This window comes from Atractosteus spatula, chromosome 10 (assembly GCF_055471065.1).
Source record: "Atractosteus spatula isolate fAtrSpa1 chromosome 10, fAtrSpa1.hap1, whole genome shotgun sequence".
NCBI classification, from domain to species: Eukaryota; Metazoa; Chordata; class Actinopteri; order Semionotiformes; family Lepisosteidae; genus Atractosteus; species Atractosteus spatula.
The window spans coordinates 18,300,752-18,321,797 of record NC_142715.1 but is presented as its reverse complement, the minus strand read 5'-3'; the positions used below and the strand labels follow the sequence as shown (position 1 = coordinate 18,321,797).

The window sequence follows — 21,046 nt, the reverse complement described above, 5'->3', positions numbered from 1 at the left end:
GTTAGTTAAAGACTTCGAAGCTTACAATGTTTAGGGAGAAATGGAATACCGGTGTGTATTTTTCCTTGTGATATTTTAAGCTCTAGTTGAATGATAGGTGTCGCATTTTAAATCATTTTCGTAGTTAGAAATTATGAAACGCCCTGTTAAAAGCAAGGAAGTTTTTATGCCCGTTGAAGTAAAACAAAATGCCTGACAAAGTATGGTTTGGACAGATTCCAAGTGCTTGTACAAATGTGCTAAAGAAATTATACTTTGAGTATACAGCTTGTCCAAAGTCATCCATTATTAATACTATTAGTAATATCTTCGGTAAAGGCTTTGATGCATAAATATTTCTGATAAAGGTAGGTTGTGTACTTTTGTCCAACTGAGCAATCTTGCTTTCATAAAATATACCAACATTTTAATGACTGAAGATTAACATGCTGTAATACACTGTTCAAAATTAAAGGCTCAAATGCTGTACATGAGAGGTTAAGCTCCCCCTGGCGGTTTTACAAGGTGACGCCGGATAGTTTCCGGCAGAGCGTCAAATGACGCGCGATTAACCACGTCACACTGCGTGACACTGCGTGATGCCGCGACACGCCCACCGGGGTATGCCGCAAAATAACGCACGCATTTTGAATGGCTGCATCTGTACCTATTCTCTGTTTGAACAATGTGTGGATGTGTTTGAGGCAAAAAGAGGGAAAGTTCCTGCCCTTGAGAAGATCAACTTGCAGCCTCTGACACAGAGAGAGAGGAAAATGGTGCATGTTGTTATGTTCTCGGAACTGGCAAAGACAGAGGACATTCACACGTGGCTTAACCAGTACTGCACCGTCCACCATGGAACTGAGCTTAGAGATGTTGACGGTATAAAAACAGGAGCAAGGAAATTCGAGGTTCGCTTGCTACCGGACAATGTAAATGGAGGCTTAAGGCACCTGCCCTCTACAATCCGGCTGGGCACCTGCAATGGCTATGTTTTTTATGTGGGACAACCAAAGGTGTGTCGGCGCTGTGGTGCTGTGGGACACCTGGCATTGTCCTGCACTGTGAAATGCTGCAAGACCTGTGGCAAACAGGGACATTTAGCCTCTGACTGTTCAATGCTGCCAAAGTGCAATTTATGTGGCTCGGAAGGACACGTTTTTAAGAACTGCCCTCACGCCTACGCCAATAAACTCAAAATGAGAAAGAATGAGGCAGTGCTTGTTTCAGCCAAACCGGCCCGAAAAGCCAAAGCAAACAACAAGTCAAACAAAGAACCCTTGTTGGACAAAGACTCTCAGCCTCCAGCCAGGATCAGTTCTGCTGTGGCTCCGGGGCCGGTGGAAGAGAAATCCACTACGTCCCCACAACCCCAGACTGCACCAGACAAGCACGAGGGTTTGAAAACCCCCGAGAACAGCGAGGACCCCTCCCTCACTCCTGCTTCTCAGAATGAGGGCCAGTGTGGGGCCCCCCGGTGGAGCGGGTCCAGCGAGGATACCCAGGATTCAGCGGAGCTGCTTTTCTCAGACTTTGCAAGTGCTACAGATGTCCTCCTCTCCTCCATCCAGTCCATCACGGAGGATCTGCAGCAGCTGGTGGGTGAGGGGGAAGAGGAGACTGGTGCATCGGCTGCACCCCTTTCCCCTCAGTGCTCCCAGGAGCTGGACTTGAGGAAAAGGAAAAATGACTCTGTTTCCTCCCCGAGCGAGGAGGAAAGAGAGCATGGCGATGGGGACAGCTGGAACCCCTCCACCCCTCCCTCTACCCACTTCCTTGAAATGGTCTCCGTGAACGCTTTTACTGCTGCCACCCTGATGAAGGCTCATTCAGAGGATGGCTGGTAGGAAATTGGTAAGAAGAAAAAGAAAAAGAAGTCAATCAAGAGAGGTATAAAAGCTTTGAAGATAGGTGGGATAAAGGGCCTTCTGATTGGTCAGGGGACAATAACAACAGAACCTCTGGCGTGGCCATTCTTTTCAAAGGATGGGCATTCAAATTGAAAAGTATTCAGAGGATCATAGATGGCAGGTTGCTGTGTGTGGATGTGGAATGGGGGACCGTTAACCTGCGTCTAATCAATGTGTATTGTCCTACTGACGTGGGAGGAAGGGTGGAGCTACTCAAAGCACTCTCTCCTCTATTGTTATGTAGCACAGACGTGATAGTGGGAGGGGATTTTAATTGTATCTTAGAGCACACAGATAGGCAGTCTAGCTCTCTGATAAAATTGGATTCCAGCTCACTGGCCCTGCAAAACTTAGTTCAAGACTTTAAACTCTCAGACACATATAGATGTATATATCCCACAACAGCAGGATATACATGGTCAGGGAGGAATAGCAGCTCCAGAATTGACTATTGCTTTGTCTCAGAGAGAGTGAAAGTTGTTGGGGTCACTCTTCAGCCTGTATTCTTCTCAGATCATCAGGCTTTAGGGTGTAGAGTGGAACTCCAGGGCGGGACTGTCTTTGGCCCAGGCCTCTGGAAACTCAACACAAAGCTGCTAGAGAACGAGGGGGTAGTATCCCGCTACAAGGAGAAACTATCACAGTGGCTGTCCTTGCAGTGTCTGTACAGGTCAGTAGGAGAGTGGTGGGAGGAGGTGAAGGTGAGGACAAAGGCCTTTTTCATTGCTGAGGGAAAGAAGGCTGCTGCCAGACGGAGAGGAGTGCTAGCCAGGAAACAGAGGCAGCTGCAGCGTCTCTACACGAGACAGTGGCTTCGATGTGCTCGAGGATATCACCCTTTTTAAAAAGGATGTCTGGAGCATAGCGGAAGAAAGTAGTCGAGAAGTGCTGTTAAGAAGCTGAATGCAGTTCTTGGAAGAAAATGAGAAGTGTACTCGCTTCTTTTTCAGGAAAGTGGTAGGCTCCAAGTCTGTCATGGAAAGTGTAGTTGATGAGGAGGGAAGAGAGAGTACAGAGCTGAGTGCTATCCTCTCCTGCATCGAGGCCTTCTTGTCACGGACGTCCAAGAGGACTAACCATGGGGAGCAGGAGGGTGGAGAAAGACCCATATGCGTAGCGGCGAGACGGGAAAAAGGCCCAGGCTCATTAGTGCAAAGAGTTCAGGAATGCCGTATAGAAACCTGTGCCCTCAGGGAGCGGACGTGGGGTGCCCTGGTGCTAGGCGGGTCTCAGGACATCCGAACGTCAGTGCTGAGCGAGGACAGAGTACAAGACCCGGAAATATTTAGCCCAAGGGAAAGAGAGGGACAGGAAGGACAGCAGACCAGAAACTAGGGACAGGACAGAGAGGGACCGCCCTCTGGCTGCAGAGGGCGTGACACTTCTACTCAAGACTTTACAGCTCTACAGAGGTAAAGGATGAAGAAATTCATTTTTTTACCTCAAAGGTAGAAAACGTTTTGATTGAAGAAGATAGGGAAGTACTTGAGGGGGATTTGACAGTAGAAGAGCTGAGAGGCTATGGAGAGCTTACAGAAGGGGGAAACTCCGGGTGCTGACAGGCTCCCTAAAGGGGCATCTGCTTTTACTACTTGCACGAATGAAGGCAAAAAAAAGCCAATCGATGTGAACCAACGGCGCTTTACAGAGCAGTACTGCCTGACTGGATCTTTGATGAACGACAGAGGCCACTCCGACCTCTTCTAACTAAGGACTTACTAAGGATCTTCTTCACATTCGCCCATGCAGGGGAAGCCAGTTACACCAAAGCAAACGCAGGAAAGTGCAATTCAAGCAGAGACCAGGAGGGACTTGTTTACACCAAGAGTGGTCGGAGAATGGAACAATGCGCCCAGCCCTGTTGCTGGAGCCGATTCTTGATGAGATCCTGGCCCGGTCTCGAACCGGGGACCTTTCGCGTGTTAGGCGAACGTGATAGCCGCTACACTACGGAAACCTGCAGGGGCTGCTGCTGGTGTCTCGCTTGCGTTTCGGGCTGAGAAAGGGAAGCGTCACTTTAGGCAGGGGGCGCTGGAGAGAGGAACAAAGGGCGCGATGAAACAAAATGCCAAAACCCAGGATCCAACCAGGGACCTTTAGATCTTCAGTCTAACGCTCTCCCAGCTGAGCTATTTCGGAGGTGCACAGAGCGCACAGCCACCTGCTCCAGCCTTCCTGTGTTGCGGCATGAGCGCACCAAGAGGAGCGGGAGAGTGTTGCAGGAACGTCACTCAGAAGGAAAGCCACCCAGCTGCGCCCTCTGAGCTCTGTCCAGCGCATCTTCCTCGCATGGACTCCTGCCTGCGACGGGCAGGAAACAATTAGCAAGAACAGAACAACACCCCATGGGTGTCTCATGACCACACCTTAGGTTGTGACACGTGCAGGTGTGAGGGGTTGCCGGGCTACTTTGGAGCAGAGCTTGGGCGGAGGGGGGGCGGGAAAGCAGACAAAGAGGTGACACCTCAAGGTCTGCACGATCACAGCTCTCCGCCGCCCCAGGCTTCCGCTCGATAAGCTACTGGACACACCCGCCCCTCCTCACACAGACCGTGGAAAAGCCCCCGAGTGGGAGGGCTCTCTCTTCCTCCCAGGAGTTCTTGGACACGACGCACAGACAGAGCGCGGGGAGCCGCTGCCTGCAAACACGGCTCCAGGCAGGACTCCGCTCCGCAGGAGCCGCAGAGCAGAGGAGATGGGGGCAGCTTAGCTCCTGTGCAGAGACCTGAGCTGTTGTTGCTGCGGACGCTGTCTTTTCTGTTCTCGGGGTAGGAGTGAATGTTGAGTTGCCCTTAGAAATGAAGCAGAGCACTTCAACGGCACGGGTGTGTGTGTGCGGGCCCTGGTGATTCTGGGAGACAGATCGAACCTGGGCTAAAAGAGAGGAGGCTTAGCCCTCTTCCATTTGCTACTTCAAAGTTGTACAACCCATTTGTATCTGCTAGGTGGCGCAGTCGTCGTGCACAAAGAACGCTTTGAAAAGCGTCCAAAGCAAGTCATTCCGAGTTGGTCGTTTGTGTTTTCCGTTCAGACGCGAAATGCTGAAATGATCTCTCGGCTCCTCGGTTGTCATTTCTGCTCCGTAAAGGAATCACAGCACGCGTCGCCTTCCAGCACGCTGGGTCGGGACACGATGCCGGGGGTCGGCGAGTGCAATGTCTTCCTCGTTAGTTTAGTGGCAAGTATCCCCGCCTGTCACGTGGGAGACCGGGGTTCGATTCCCCGAGGGGGAGTAGCTTTTCTTTTACCTCCTTAGAGAAAGGACTGCCTTTCACTTCTCTGTTTTCTTTCACAGCGTCGTGCACCTTTTCATTGCTCTCGCTTTCAGAGCCTCCGCACGGCACACGTCTCGACATCAGGAAGCACATTGAAGTGAAAGCAGGGAGCGCTGCGACATGCACTGTGCAGATCTCGCCACACTAAGAGGTGAGTGGGTCTGTTCGATGCACAAAGAACGCTTTGATAAGCGTCAAAGGCAAGTCATTCCGAGTTGGTCGTTTGTGTTTTCCGTTCAGACGCGAAATGCTGAAATGATCTCTCGGCTCCTCGGTTGTCATTTCTGCTCCGTAAAGGAATCACAGCACGCGTCGGCTTCCAGCACGGTGGGTCGGGACACGATGCCGGGGGTCAGAGAGAGCGATGTCTTCCTCGATAGTATAGGACCTGTCACGCGGACCTGTCACCTGTCCCCACCTGTCACGCGGGAGACCGGGGTACATCAGGACGCGCATTGAAGTGAAAGCAGGATGCGCGGCGACATGCACTGTGCAGATCCCGCCACACTAAGAGGTGAGTGGGTCAGTTCGATCACAGCGCTAGGCGAATCCCCAATCCCCTTTTCTGCGTGGCGACAAAAGAAGTCTGTTTCCGCCCGGTTTCAAACCGGGGACCTTTCGCGTGTGAGGTGAACATGAGAACCACTACACTACGGAAGCGGTGGTAAAATGTGCCCAGCGGCCCAGTGCTGAGCTTCGCCAATGCGATTCAGCTGCTTCCAGTGCCTTTATTGGAGTGCGCTGATGGACCGTGCTCTCTCTCCAGAGACCAGCACGCCTGTCATGGACGGAGCAGGAAAGGCGGCGCCACATTCTACAGCCCTCTCCACGCAATCGACGAAATCGGGCTACTGAAGTGGAGAAAATTGCCTCTCCAGAAAGTGCAAATATCATCTTGGAGAGTATAAATCCTATTGCCGAAGGTCAGCCCTGTCTACCAGAGTAACCCTCCCACCTCCTGCAGCGATGATCAGCTCGTCTCACACGCGAGAAGTTTCGGCTGAAAACAAGCGCCCCCTCTTCTCGCACGTTTTGCACGTTCGAGTAGTTTTAATGCGGTTCCTTCGTACACGTGCTGATCTTTTGGAAAGCAGGAGGCAAAACTGACACGTTCCCATACCGGGAGTCGAACCCGGGCCGCCTGGGTGAAAACCAGGAATCCTAACCGCTAGACCATATGGGAGCGCACAACCCTGCTGTTCCGGGCATCATGCAAGCAAACTACATAAATATGAGAAAACACGCAAGAGAGTTGTCACTCAGAGTGTCGAAGGGTCGATGTATACTGGGACTCAGTTGAAATGCAACGTCAGGACTTTTCCGAATTATGTCACACGAAGAGAGCACAGCCTTTTCCGCCCTGCCACGTGTGTATCGGTAACTCGCCGTGATCGTATAGTGGTCAGTACTTTGCGTTGTGGCCGCAACAACCCCGGTTCGAATCCGGGTCACGGCAGAATAGGGGCGTCTGCTTTTACTACTTGCACGAATGAAGGCACCGGAAATGCATTGGGAATAAATGACTGGTGGTTCAAGACCTCTGTGAAGTGCAGGAGCGTGCAAAAAGAGGCTGTTTTCACCCGGTCTCGAACCTGGGATCTTTCGCATGTTAGGCAAACGTGATAACCACTACACTACGGAAACCTGTAGGGTTTGTTGCTGGTGTATCGCTTGCGTTTCGGGCTGAGAAAGGGACGCTTCATTTTAGGCAGGGGGCGCTGGAGAGAGGAACAAAGGGAGCGATGAAACAAAATGCCGAAACCCGGGATCGAGCCAGGGACCTTTAGAACATACTCTCACGAATCGTTAGAATACGTGCGTTTGATCATCAATTGCGTAACAACCACATTCGTTCGACTTGAGCCATCAAGCTCATAGTTTTCAAATCTTGAAAGCTGTCAGTGAGCACATCATAGTCTGCAGTACGCCCCGTAACTTGCGTACTTCAACAGAATGAAGAGCAGACAGCTCCATAAATATGCGAGGCGCAGAGAGTGCAAGGCGAGCCGCACACGTTTCGGTGGCTGAGAGAGGGCAGTTTTTGCTTCTGCATTTCCCAAGTAAGGACGCATGATAACAAGCGATCGCGGTGCTCATTTACGACATAGTGGTGATGAGTTTTCAGTACGTGTTCTTTTGAACGAGCAATGAGGTTGCTGCCTTGGACAGCTGACTGCACACTCTCATTTTGCCACGTGATGAGTATTCACCAGGCTCGTTCAGTCATTAGTCACATTCCATCGTTTGCCATAAGCTGATGCTGCAAGGTGATGTGGATATCAGTTCCCAGTTTTGTGGACAAGGACAAAAAGAGCACACAAGGGCTCATCCAGGAGTTGAACCCAGGACCTCCCGCACCTTAAGCAAGAATCATACCCCTAAACCAATGAGCCACGGCAGCACTTTCCATTTTATTCTGTCAGCGAGCTTGAGGACGGGGGAGAAGCGTCATTCGCTCGTCCAGTCAGACCTTTATCAATAAGTCAAGAAAGCCGCAATTACATGACTGCCTTGCAGACGAAGGGCAGTGAACTTCACCCGGTAAGAGGGGAAGAAGCGGCACTAGGCAACACCGAGGCATAACCCCCGCGAGGGGGTTTAGCTTGCATGGTACAGCGCTCGCTTTGCATGCGAGAGGTAGCGGGATCATTTCCCACATTCTCCAGGTGTGTGCTTAGAGCTTGATGTGCCGAAAGGTGTCCTTTAGCCTGTGGTCACGCCTTGCATGGAGAGCGTCATGCAGCTGTCAATCATTTCGCAGCCACGCCCCCTCTTCATCTTCTCTCTGCCTTAAGCGTCTCTGCCACTCTCTCTTGACATTTCATGTCAGCATGTCAGAAGTCCGAGTGACGTTTTTAATGGCTGAGTGAGGGCATGATGCTGAAGCAGAGAGGCCACTTCAGCCAGAGAGACTTGTGCTAGGTGAGATCTGAAAGACGGACTCGCAACACCGAAGAAGAGGCCAAACAGACCAAAAAAGTATTGGTGAGATCAAAAGGCAAATGCAACATCCAGCAGAGGGCGTCTAAAGATTAGGGAACGGGCGACTGAAATCCATATGAGGCAAACTTTCTGGCTGTGTACTGCAGCTGGCCTCGTTGGCGTAGTTGGTAGCGCGTCAGTCTCATCATCTGAAGGTCCCGAGTTTGATCCTAACACGGGGCAGGGCTGCTTCCTCTCTTGCTCTTTTCAAACACTTGCGGCAACTGTTCGCTCATAACCACGTCTGGAATGCGTGACCTTTACACGGGGGAGAAGCAACGCCGCATCCCTTTTCTAAAGAACATTCACATTCGGAAATAAGTCAAGAAATTTGCCATTACTTTCGCTCGCGCTGCTGTCAGCCTGCCCATGTTGCCAAAGAAAGATTCACTCGGCGTCAACATGACAGTACAGTACCACACTCCGTAAGCAAGAACTTCAGTGTTTGCAGTCACCTGATATGCCGATAGTCAAAGGAGCACAAAACACGAAGCGTCAAAAGACAAGATGAGTTGATGGAAAGAGCGTTGAATTGATGAGCACAAAAGTTCAGCTCGTACAATAGGCAATGAAGGTCCCGGCGTCGTCATCGCACTTGAAAGGACTGCCTTGCAGACTAAGGGCAGTGGGAGGTTGCTGTTTTGAGACGGAGGCATTGGGATGGTGGGCCGAGATCTATTCTTCTTAAGGAATTCTTCATCGTGAAAGATCGGTCCACAGGTCATCCAAAGAACTTACAAATTTTTTGGACTCAGGGAATCACGTGCTACCTGAAGAGAGTGAAGTGCTGAAACACATGACATGCCCCCTTGATCTCACATGCGCAATTCTGCTGCAACATGCACAGCTACCGTCCACCAGGCAGTGGGGCTTCAGCAGAATTTGCTACGCCACCTGCAATTACATATCCAGCTGCACACATATACATGGCCCCTCTGTCCTTTTCAGGATCTCAAAAAAAAGCATAGCGTGGTTTTCCTGCAACCTGATTGACCGCATCTCCCTCAGAATGTGCCCCGTTGCATTCATTGCTGAAGCAGGACAGAGGCTAACGGACATGCCAGAACAGTTAGGCTCAGCGATCTCTCCAAAATATTGTGGTTGTAGTGGAAGAAATATGGTTTAAATTGTACCTTGGTATTTCAAACTCTCTCTAGAATGTTATCCATTTCTATTTTATTTTGACAGGAACTGGCTAATGACACTAGATGAAAAGAGAAGAAAGAAAACACAACGTTTCGGCCGTGGAGCCTTCTTCAGGTGTGAGGGCTCCACGGCTGAAATGTTGTGTTTTCTTTCTTCTCTTCTAAGCATGGAATAGACCTATTACTTGTTCCTTTGCAGCCTACGCATGCTGACACAGCTCCCCACCTGAACTGCTAATGATGCCTGGTAGTTTGTGGTACTTGGGTATTGTCTTATGTTTGCTCAAACTGCATATGTGTGATTGCATATTTTTGGGTATTTTCATATGTCAATATTTAATTCACTGACATTCCTGTATGCTTGGAAGGAAGGCAGATTGGATTTGACACAGGACGCCTGCTCATATATGTTAATCTTTGTTGGGCTGGAAAAACAATGATAAAAAGTGAATGGAAAAAGATCTCTCCAACATTTCCCTTCTCTTGGCCATGGTTACACTGCCCTTTCTTTCTGTCTTTTGTCCTTCTACAAAGATTCCAGGGCTCTTTATTCACCATAATATCAGAAGCTAAAAATAACCATCTAATGTGTAAACAGCATTTGTAATGTTGGTAGCTGGAAGAGGTTAAATATGTTTGCAAGACCTAGTTGATTACACCAGACTTACTTTGTTGTTGTCAGTTTTTTTTTTCTCTTTTAATGGCTGTAGGTGGGGTGTGATGGACTGTACCACTATCATAGAAGATTTTTTCAGGACACATCGCAGTTCCATAGTAGAATTTATCAATAGTAGAATTCCATAGGACATTATTTACCAACATATTACCCAGTGTGAGACTCTGCCAGTAAACCTCAGAGCATTGAGTTCTCCACTGGTGAAGATGGCTTTCTGAAGTCATGAAATCCACTGCTGGGATGCCTGAGAGACAGTAATTGAATCTTGGCTGGAATTAGGGTTTCTATTAGTGTTGATCTTTGGGAATTATGTGGTAAACTCCTTTACTTTAGTCACTTTGAATGTTCAAATGTACAGAACCTGCAAAACTAAGCAATGAAAAAAATCCATCACCACTCTCATGATAGCATAACTCATAGTCTCTGCTGTTGTGTAATAATACACACTTTCAAATTTCTTATCGCCTGTCTCCAGAGAGAATGTTGTTAGTGCTGATGACCTTGAATTAGACCTTGTTGACTCTGTAAAACAATCTTCCTCTGCTTAGATTTTCACTCAGATTGATTTTGTTCTCAGATTATTCCTGGCAGCACTGAGTTTCTAGGAAATGAAAAGTGAAAGAAAAAGTACAGAAGATCAGCCCTTGAATATACAACATTGAGCAGTGAGATTGTTAAATGTATTAGCTGCTATCCTGTGCTAGAGCCTGTCGTGGTAAGCAGTGGATAACAGGATCTAGCACAGATACTAATGAAACACTGTTAATGAAAGATAAAACACTTGAGTCTTATTTTAGTTTTCCACTTCCCTTTCATTTGTGATGTACTGTACAACAGGCCACAGAACATGCACAAAAACAGATATGCACACATTCACACCAGGCAATGACAGTCTGCCCAGTCAGAATCTGAGCTGAGGTATCAGAATTCTGAATTCCCTGAATTCTGTCATGGATCATCCACAATAAGGGCAATGTTTGAACACGAGGATCCCCAGGAGAGAGCCTAGTAACATAAATCTTGGAGCAAAAGCAGATGATTAACTTCATAGTTTGTGTGGTTGAGCCAAAGTTGAGCATGAGGATATGTGAGTCACCATTCTTAGAAATGGATCCAACTTCAGACAGGCGTCAAAAGTAAGAGTATACAGTGCTGGGGCAACGACACATCAATGATCAGAAGGATAACAAGAGTTTTAATGCATTGAAATTGATTTTCTGGTGATGCACACTGTCATGGAACTATTATTTTTTTTAAGGATCACTTACTGACGTCAGACAGCTGCCAATTCTCCAGACTGGAAGGATGAACAGTTTATCCCCCTAGGTACCATATTTCCATATTTCGAAGCATTGGAATAATACATGTCATACAGCAACATAAAAACAGGAAGACAAGTATCACAGCCCCTATAATCGGTGTTAGTAACTTAAAAGAAAAACATTCCCCCTGGCCCAAACAGTGATTCTAACCAGGAGAGAAAAGCCGGTGTATCTTTTATGCCTCTCTCTTTATTCACCTTGTCTTTTAGTTCTTTCAAATGCTGAATAGCGAGCGTAAGATTTCCGTAATCATCGTCATTAGCTGGAATATATGTACAACAGGAGTCTCCTACTAAAGCATAGACTCCTCCAGATGCTGCATTTTGAAGGTCCAGCACGAACCTGTTCTGAAGTGCCATTAATCTAACTCCCCTTAATTCTTGTTTGATAGCGTCTAAGCCTTCTAACGTGATATTAATAAAAGAGTACATTTCATAAAAAGTCGCATGGGTGAGGCTGTAGAATGAGGCATTAAAGCACATATATAAGGCTTCGTGTTTAGATTCTTCCTCTTTTGGGGTGGTGACAGGCTTCTACATAAAAAGGAAAAAGGCTGTGCACATCAGTCCCAAGCAGGTTATCCCCATCTGTCCTTGTGGAGACATCACTCCTGCGCTTTGCTCAGTTCGTTTGTGACCTTTTTACAGTGGGAAGCATGAATCCAGGGCACCATTTCTGTGACCTTCACAGCAGTGGCAGTGGTCAGCAGCACCTGGTACAGCCCCCTCCACCTGAGTGAACACCATTTCTTTTTCCTGAAGTCTTTCACCAGAATCCAGTCTCCTTATTCACTCATTAGTTCTTACAGCACAGGTAAATCCCTGTGGGCTGGAGCCCAGCATAATCTTAGGCTTTTTTAGTCAACATTGGTCAACAGATTGGTCAACAACTGGGTAATAACTCTTAGAAAAATCTACACATTGTTCCCCTGCCTCAGCTGTAACGTTTTGCAGAACAATTCTAGCTGAAGTTGTAAAATTTCTCTTTGTTCCGTTCCTGCAAAACATCTTATTATGAACAAACAAACCACAATAATCATTTGCATCTAGGGGAATCACTCCCGAGGGTAACCCCCCTTAAAACTATATTGTTCTACCCATCAGGTTCTGCCACTAGATAAGAGAACCTTTTCCATGAAATCATTTTTTGACCTTCATGATCCCTTCAGGGCGTAAAATTAGCACAGAAGCAGCAGCTTTAGTCCACATGTTTTTCAAACAGGATATTAACGATATGATCATAACGAATAATACCAGACCCCCAAATATGTATTGAACCAGAGACCCTCTCCATGTTCCTAGCACAGACTGTAGCCATGCACCAATGCCCGAATCATCTGGATTATAATTATGATATATATTTTTCTTCATAATAGATGTGCTTTGCTAAGTCCTAGCAACCTACAATACTACAATAGAGAATTAGCAAATTCAACAATCCATTAGCTAAATTCGTCCCTCCAGGAAGTTTCATGGATTGGCCCGTGATGATATCAAACAGGCTCTGTTACACAGTTCTGTTTGATCCAGCCCGAATCCCATGGCGTTCCTTCAGTCTGATGTCTAGTCGATCTTTCAGAGATCTGTTCCTTCATTCCACCGTTCCAGCAGACTGAGGGTGATCTCAGTCCATCTCACCCCGAACAACGCAGCCACAGCCTGACACACCTTCCCTGTGAAGTGTGTTCCTTGATCATAATACAAGGGGCAGGGCAGTGCCCACCGAGGGCTTATCTCTGTTATCAAAGTTTTTTTTTTCTTCCTCGAGACTCGGAAGCGCTATCCGCTCCCTCTCTCTCTCGCTCTCTCTCTCTCTCTCCCTCTCTCTCTGCCTCCTTGGCCTCTTGGCTGGGAGCAGGTACACGTGGCCTGCCCGCGGTGCTTGCTTTCCACCTCGAGACTCGGAAGTGCTATCCGCTCCCTCTCGCTCTCTCTCTCTGCCTCCTTGGCCTCTTGGCTGGGAGCAGGTACACGTGGCCTGCCCGCGGTGCTTGCTTTCTTCCTTGAGACCCGGAAGCACTTTCCGCTCTCCTCTCTCTCTCTCCTCCTGCGCCTGCACCTAGCTGGGCTCTGCCCACAAGGACAAAGGCCAGGGCTCCCTACTCCTTTTGCTCGCTCTCTTTTCCTCCTTTTTTTCCCTCAGAGATGGCAGACAAGAGGACACTGATCCGGTTCCACTGGACCAAGAAGACGAAGACGATGCCGACTGCGAAGTCCTTCTTTATGACCTTCCTGCGAGGGATCTTGCAGTTGGTGGCTGGAGATCTCAACTGCCTCCAGGACAACAAGGCAGAGAGATACATGGAGACCTACATGGCCACGGACGCCTCATACGAAAAGGCAACGAGACTGATCAGGGAGAAAGGTAAGCACCCCGGTTTCTCTGATTTCAGGCTGGAGCCTATGAGGAAAATGAATCAGAGGACCATCACGGTTTGCACATACAACCCCTACGTACCAACGGAACGGGTAACAGCCTACCTAGGGAGGTATGTAACCGTGGTGGGAAAACCAACAGAGGTCAGGGACGAAGGCGTCTGGTACGGCAAACGCCAGTACCGAGTCCTCCTGAAAGAGGACCCAGAGGGCGTCGACGGTTTCCAGCACCCCCCGGCTCGCTTCAACATCGGAGCCGACAGGGGGTACCTTTACTACCCCAGGATGCCGGATTTTTGCAGCAAGTGCAGACAGTCCGGCCACAAGGCAAACACATGTGACATCGTCAGATGTCAAAACTGCAACGAGGACGGGCACCTGGCAAAAACCTGCCGGGCAGCCAAAAAGTGCGACGGATGTGGCGCCAAGGGACACCTCCTTCGCCAATGCAAGGTAAGCAAACCTTCGTTTGCGCAGGTGGTGGAAGCCAGCAGGCAGAAACCGGTCTCCAGACAAAGGGAGAGGGGTGAGAACAAAGAACCCGCACCTCCCCCACTGAGAACCGAAACTGCCGAGGCCACACCCCCAGCCGCATCGGTGCCACAAGATGGCCGCCAGGAAGAAGAACAAAATGGCCAACCGGAAGAAGGGCCCTGGATAACTCCCAGCAAAAAGGGAAAGCGAAAGCGGGAGAAGAGACCCAGGGCGGATCCACCTTCGGAAGGACAGAAAAAAAGAGTGGTAAGGGAGAACCGTTTCCTCGTGCTAGAGGAAACGGAACTTTCTTCCCTCGAGGCCCAGGAACAACCGGAGGAGGCAGCCCAGGAAATGGAAACCCTCCCCCCCCGAAGCCCAAGGACGACAGGAAGTAACAACCCAGGAAACGGAACCCCCCTCCCCCAAGTCCCACGGACAACAGGAGGAGGCAGCCCAGGAAGTCGGAACCCCCTCCCCCGAGGCCCAGGAACAACAACAGGAAGAGGCAGCCCAGGAATTGGAGCCCCCCTCCCCCGAGGCCCAGGAGAAACTGGAGGTCCCTGAAACTCCCGGAGAAAGGGAAGAAAGGAGTCTTCCCGAAGCGGTGGCGGAGAGTATCCTCGAGGAAGACGAGGATTACTTCGAAGCCGCCCTGGAGCCCGGACTGATGGTAGGGCTGGACCTGTCCAGCATGTTTACATTTCAGTCCCCAGCGAGACCTGGAGGGAGCCCAGCATATTCCCCCCAGGACCCGAACGAGAGGAGTTACATCTAGGCTAAACAGTGCCCAAATGTAGACTCCCAAGTTTCAATTGTAAGTACAGAGAGGAGGTTTAACTTTCACTAGTTTAATCATGACTGTGAAACTAACCTTCCTAACAACTAACGTGAGAGGGCTGAGAGACCCGGTGAAAAGACGGGGAGTCTTTTATGATCTGGCCTCAAAGTCTTTCTCAGTTTGTTTTTTACAGGAGGTCCACCTGAAGGATGAAAGCGACAAGCTGACATTCACCAGGGAATGGACGAAGGGAGAATCATGCTGGAGTGTAGGAGGGGTCCACTCTTCCGGAGTGGGAATCCTCCTCGGAAACCCAGAGATGGAGCTGGTTTCCTCCTTCTCGGTGGTGCAGGGCCGAATCCTGGTCGCAGACATCGACTGGAGGGGGCAGAAGTTGAGAGCGATTAACGTCTATGCTCCGACGGAACCCTCTATCCGGAAGGAAGTGTTTGCTGACCTGGCCAGCTCCTGCACCACCAACAGACAGGTGGTGGTCAGCGGGGACTTCAACGTCGACCGGGAGAAGGGGAGCGATGCTAGCTCGGCAGAGCTGGAGTCGCTACTCAAGCAGTTCTCCCTGGTAGACGGCTTCAGACGGTGCCGCCCTAACAACGCCGGAACGACCTGGAAGAACTCCCGGGGAGTGTGCAGCCGCCTGGACTACATCTTCCTGCACACGACCTGCTCCCTGGAGTCGGCGACGGTGTCCCCGGCGTGGTATTCCGACCACGAGCGCTTGACGGTGGTGGCTAACACCAGCCTGCCGGCATTCAGTCGTGGGTACTGGAAGATGAACCGGGAGATACTGGAGGAAGACGACTTCAGGGCACTGTTCCGGAAGGACTACGCGAGCTGGGCCGACCTGAGGGACGGCTACAGCTCCGTGGTGGAATGGTGGGAGTCAGTGAAGGACAGGACCGGAAACCTGGCGCAGACGTACTGCAGACGGAAGGCGGCCAGGGAGAGGAAGGAAGCTGCACGACTCCAGAGACAACTCGAGGAGGAGTACAGCTCGGCTAACGGGGGAGGAGCCTTCAATTCAGCCCGGGCACGGGACCTGAAGGAGAGGCTCCGCAAACTGCACACCGAGAAAGCCAAGGCTTTCCTGGTCAAGGCACAAAGGGAGCATTATGAAAATAATGAAACCTGTTCCTCCTATTTCTTCAATCAGGTCCGAGGAGCCCAGAAAAAGAGGGTGATCCACAGCCTGAGACGGGGAGATGGAGAGGAAGTGCTGGACGAGAGCGACAAAGTAGAAGTGGCCACCGCTTTCTACAAGGAGCTCTTTTCAGAAAAGCAGACGGAGGTGGAGGCAGGCAATGCTTTTTTAGAGGGGCTCAAGGCACGAGTACCGGAGGAGATGAGGGAGGACTTGGAGGGTCCGATCACGGCCGAGGAGCTGAAGGCGGCGCTCTTGTCCATGGAGAATGGCAAGGTGCCGGGGCCGGATGGACTCCCCAAGGAATTCTACACCTGCTTCTGGGACACCCTGGCGGCAGATCTGGTGGAAGTGGCGCAGGAGATCTTCCGCCGGGGGAAACTCGGAGACACCATGAGGGAGGGCATCATCTCCCTGCTCTTCAAGGGAGGAGACGCCGCCGACCTCAAAAACTGGAGGCTGATCACGATGCTCTGCATGGACGTAAAGATCCTGTCCAAGCTCCTGACCGGCAGACTGAGAACCGCCCTCCCCCACATCATCCACAGCGACCAGACGTGCGGGGTGGAGGGGCGATCCGTCAGCTGGAACCTCCAGCTGACCAGAGACGCCATCGCCTGGGCCGAGGACCGGAACGTGCCCATGATGGTGGTCAGCCTGGACCAGGAGAAAGCCTTCGACAGAGTGAACCACAGCTATCTGTTCAGGGTGCTGGAACGCTTTGGTTTCGGAGAGAGTTTCAGCCGCTGGATTCAGATTCTGTACTCTGACGTGGGCAGCAGAGTGAACGTGAACGGAAACCTGGGGGATTTCATTCCCCAGGAATCCGGAGTACGACAGGGCTGCCCCCTTTCACCCCTTCTCTATGTTCTCTTCACAGAGCCCTTAGCAGAGGCGGTGAGACGGGACCCTGTCATCGACGGCCTGGAGATATCGGGAGGCGCGGGGGAAACCCTGAAGATCTCCCAGTACGCCGACAACACGACGCTGTTCCTGAGGTCGGACAGGGGGTTGAGGAGGGCCCTGCAGGTCATGGAGCAATACTCCAGAGCCTCGGGGTCGAAGCTCAACCGCCGAAAGAGCAAACTGAAGTTCTTCGGGCCCTGGAAGCACAGGACGATGGCGCCGGAGGGTCTTGAGCTCTGCACGGAGCCCCTCAGAATACTGGGGGTTTCCTTCCAGAGCCAGGACAACGAGACCAACAACTGGACCGAGAGGATCGCCAAGGTGAACGCGAAGCTGGGTCTGTGGAAAACCCGGTCGCTGTCCTACACAGGGAAAGTGATGGTGTTGAAAGCAGACCTCCTGCCGGCTTTGGTTTACCTGGCGGTGGTGTACCCGCTGCCGGCCAGACTCAGACGACCGCTGCAAGGGATGATCTTCGGCTTCGTCTGGGGCGGCAAGTACGAGTACATCACGAGAAACCGGATGTGTCAGCCGGTCGAGGAAGGGGGTCGAGATGTCCCACATTTCCCCCTGAAACTCGACTGCATCTTTTTCTGCAACCTCTGTCGGGCGCTGCGGAAGCCCATCGGCCACAAGTACCAGTACTTTGTCAGGCTGTGGCTCTCCGTCCCGATGAGGCACTTGGTCCAGTGGTCAAACACTGGGCCCAAGGCAGAGAGGCGACCGAAGTTCTACACCCACGCTGTCAAGAGGAGCAGGAGGTACGAGGCCACAAGACAGCCAGAGCTCTGCACCAACCACAGAGCTCTGTACAAAGAGGTGAGGGGGCATCTGGTCGCCGACAAAAGGCTGCAAGTTCCCAGACAAGTCTGGGAAAGGACGCAGCCTAAAGAACTGGACAATCAACTGAAGGACCTCAACTGGATGGCCGTACACAAGAGACTGGCCACCAGAGAGGTCCTCTACAGACACTCACTCACCAGGAACCCGCATTGCCCCCGGGACACGTGTTTCGTCGAGGAGACTCAGGAGCATGTGTTCTGGAGCTGCCCCTTCGCCAAGGCGGTGTGGGGCAGAATGGACAACACCATGCAACTCCTGGAGACGGGTGCGGGCTCAGTTACCAGTACATTCTGCTGGGGCTGGCACCTACCGGATTGGACAAGGGGACGCAGTTCCTTATGTGGCTGCTGCTGTCCCTCACAAAGAAAGGCCTGTGGGACGCGAGGAACAATCTCATCCGGCACAACATCGAGTGGGGAGCGAGGGAGCTGGAGGAGAGAATCCTGGCGGACCTCAGGAGGAGGATGAAGTGCGACGTAGCCAAATGGGGTTTCCCCACGGCAAGGGAGCGCTGGAAAGGACTATGGACCCTGTACAGGGATTAATGGTTAACAGCAAGTGGTAGGGTTTGGAGGGACTCTCATAATAGCGCAAATCCGCCCACCCTTGCAACGATTGATAACGGACAATCACCGCCATTCCGCAGTTGTTTTTTGGAGAGTTAATGTGTGAGATGTTTACTTTTGCGATGTTTTTTTCTGATTAAAGTATATTTTATAAGAAAAAAAAAATCTCTGTTATCAAGTGTTTGGTAGACACAGAGGCAGTGGCAGCAACCCACTGGGAAAACAGATTATAAGAGCCCAGGTTTCCCTTTACAATTTTCAATTTCCCAGGTTTGAAAGGTTCCTCAGGAGCAGGCCTTTTGAGCTGTTGCACCCGCACCTGAACTGTAGTTGAGTTCCTTTGATAAACATTGCATCCAGATACCACATAAGTGGTTACTGCTTCAAACCCGGTTCTCACCCAGTTTTGGGTAACCGGCACACCATTTGTGTCCAACAGATTGCATTTGTCGGGCTATAAAGGGCATTTTGGCTGTGAGGGCATGCAGGGCGTCTGGTGTGCTGTCAGCTCCACACCCCATCATCATGCAGCCCCACAATGTTTTCTAACCATGTCCATTTCTCTGCTTCACAGAGGTCTCAGACTCCTGTTCTACCAGTATTGCTCACCTGACAGTTGCATCTGCAAAGTTGTTCCCTCGAGTTACTGGAAACATTTCTTTATTATGTGATTTACACATTACCACAGCTACTTCAGTCAGTAGCTGCAAAGCTTCTAACAGTTCAGAGATAAACCCAGCATTCTTAACTGGAGTCCCTGCCGTGTTGAGAAAATCCCTATGCCTCCACCACCATCCAAAATTGTGGCATGCACCAAATGTATATATAGAGTCTATATACATATGCAGCCATTGAAAACAAGCGGGCTATGCTGCAGTATAACACGGTGGGCGTGTCGCAGTATACCGCATCATACCGTATGCAAATTAGATTATGTTAATAGTATCTGGAATCACCTTGTAAAACTGCCAGGTGGAGCTAATAAAGGTTAACCTCTCCTGTACAGCATTTGAGCTGTCACCAGAAAACGTCGGTTTTGAATCCCGATCACTGCTGAAGGACAATCTTTATTCAATTAAGAATTTAAATTGTATACTCTTTAGACTTTTAAATTTAAACAGTGTATTACAGCATGTTAATCATTAAACATTAAAAAGGCGGTATATTTTATATAAGCAAGATTGTTCTGTTGGACAAAAGTACACAACCTACCACCTTTATCATAAATATTTTAATTATGCAGGAATATTTTATGCATCAAAGTCTTTACCGAAGATATTACTAATAGTATTAATAATGAATGACCTTGGACAAGTTGTAAGCTCAAAGTATTACCCTGGTCCACATTCTTTGTAACCGTCTTTGTAAACGAAAAGAGTTTATTTTTTCATTGACAAAAAGTAACACCACAGCATTTAGTTGATCCGATCACGCATTTGTTTCCAATCATACAAAGTAATTCTTGAGAATCTCCGATTCACCATGCCTTTCACATGCTCATAAACGATATTAATTTAGGAACATAAACATATTACTATATGTAAACTGTACTATATATTGCTGGTCTTGGTAGTTTAAAGAAAAAATACACACCAGTATTCCATTTCTCCCTAAACATTTTAAGCATCAAAGTCTTACATGTTGTTATTTGGGAAATGTTTTCACGTGCTCCTTCTGACCATATTAAGATTATATACTTTGTGAAAAGTGATAGTCTTTTAACCTTTTCTGTGAATTCGCTTGTTATCTAACAAATGCATACTTTTAGAATTTGATTAACAGGGAATATAATATGGAATTGCGTATCTAAACAAATTAATAACGATATAATTATATTCATGTACTGTCTGGCGGAATAAACTTAAGAGGTTAGTTAGTGCGACACGGAATTATTAAGAATTATCACCTCTTTTTACACTTGAGAACAAATGAGAACATTCCACTCAGTGGGCGGTGCATTGTTATCTCAATCACCTGCTAATTCGTTTTACACTACTGGACGACAGAAGAATGTGACTGTACTGTATCTGTACAGAATGTGTGTTAAAATCAATACAGTAATTGATTAAAATCGCAATTGCATGTTTAATTAAATGCCTTTTTTGATTCACAATCTGAAAATAAAAACCGCGGTAAAGTCACCTTGAATTTAAAAAAACGATTTTGGCACGCCTGTAGCATTTTCACGAAACCTCCTAGAGTTGTGAGAACACTTGCTTTGTGTATAAAGTACATTGTGAATGTTTTCACAGCCTTCACTTTGTCGTTTTTATGCCATTTGTTTGACCACGCACGAATATTCCTATGTCCGTATCTTCGCAAGGGAATCAGTGCAAATTTTAATACTAATTAAATGACCGCGGGTACTTTCCACCTCCTCTACATTCTCAGAGTAGAACAGACTAACCTTCTAATGAAAGACAGTCCACCCCCCCACCCCCCACGGACAGAAAAAGTGCCCACAGGCACTTAAACTTAATATGGTCAGTAACAGTAAACAGTAACATGGTCAGAAGGAGCACGTACAAACGTTTCTGAAATAACCACATGTAAGACTCTGATGCTTAAAATGTTTAGGGAGAAAGTGGAATACTGGTGTGTATTTTTTCTTTAATCTACCAATACCAGCCATATACAGTCTGTAACATAGGGA

The 21,046-nt window shown here is 49.2% G+C and overlaps 1 non-coding gene across 1 annotated transcript; it reads right to left on the bottom strand.

Moving 5' to 3' along the window:
• Positions 1-6,275: 6,275 nt before the first annotated feature.
• trnae-uuc (transfer RNA glutamic acid (anticodon UUC)) lies at positions 6,276-6,347 on the bottom strand. The gene has a single exon. It is a non-coding gene; the product is annotated as a tRNA-Glu (tRNA).
• Between the last annotated feature and the right edge of the window lie 14,699 nt (positions 6,348-21,046).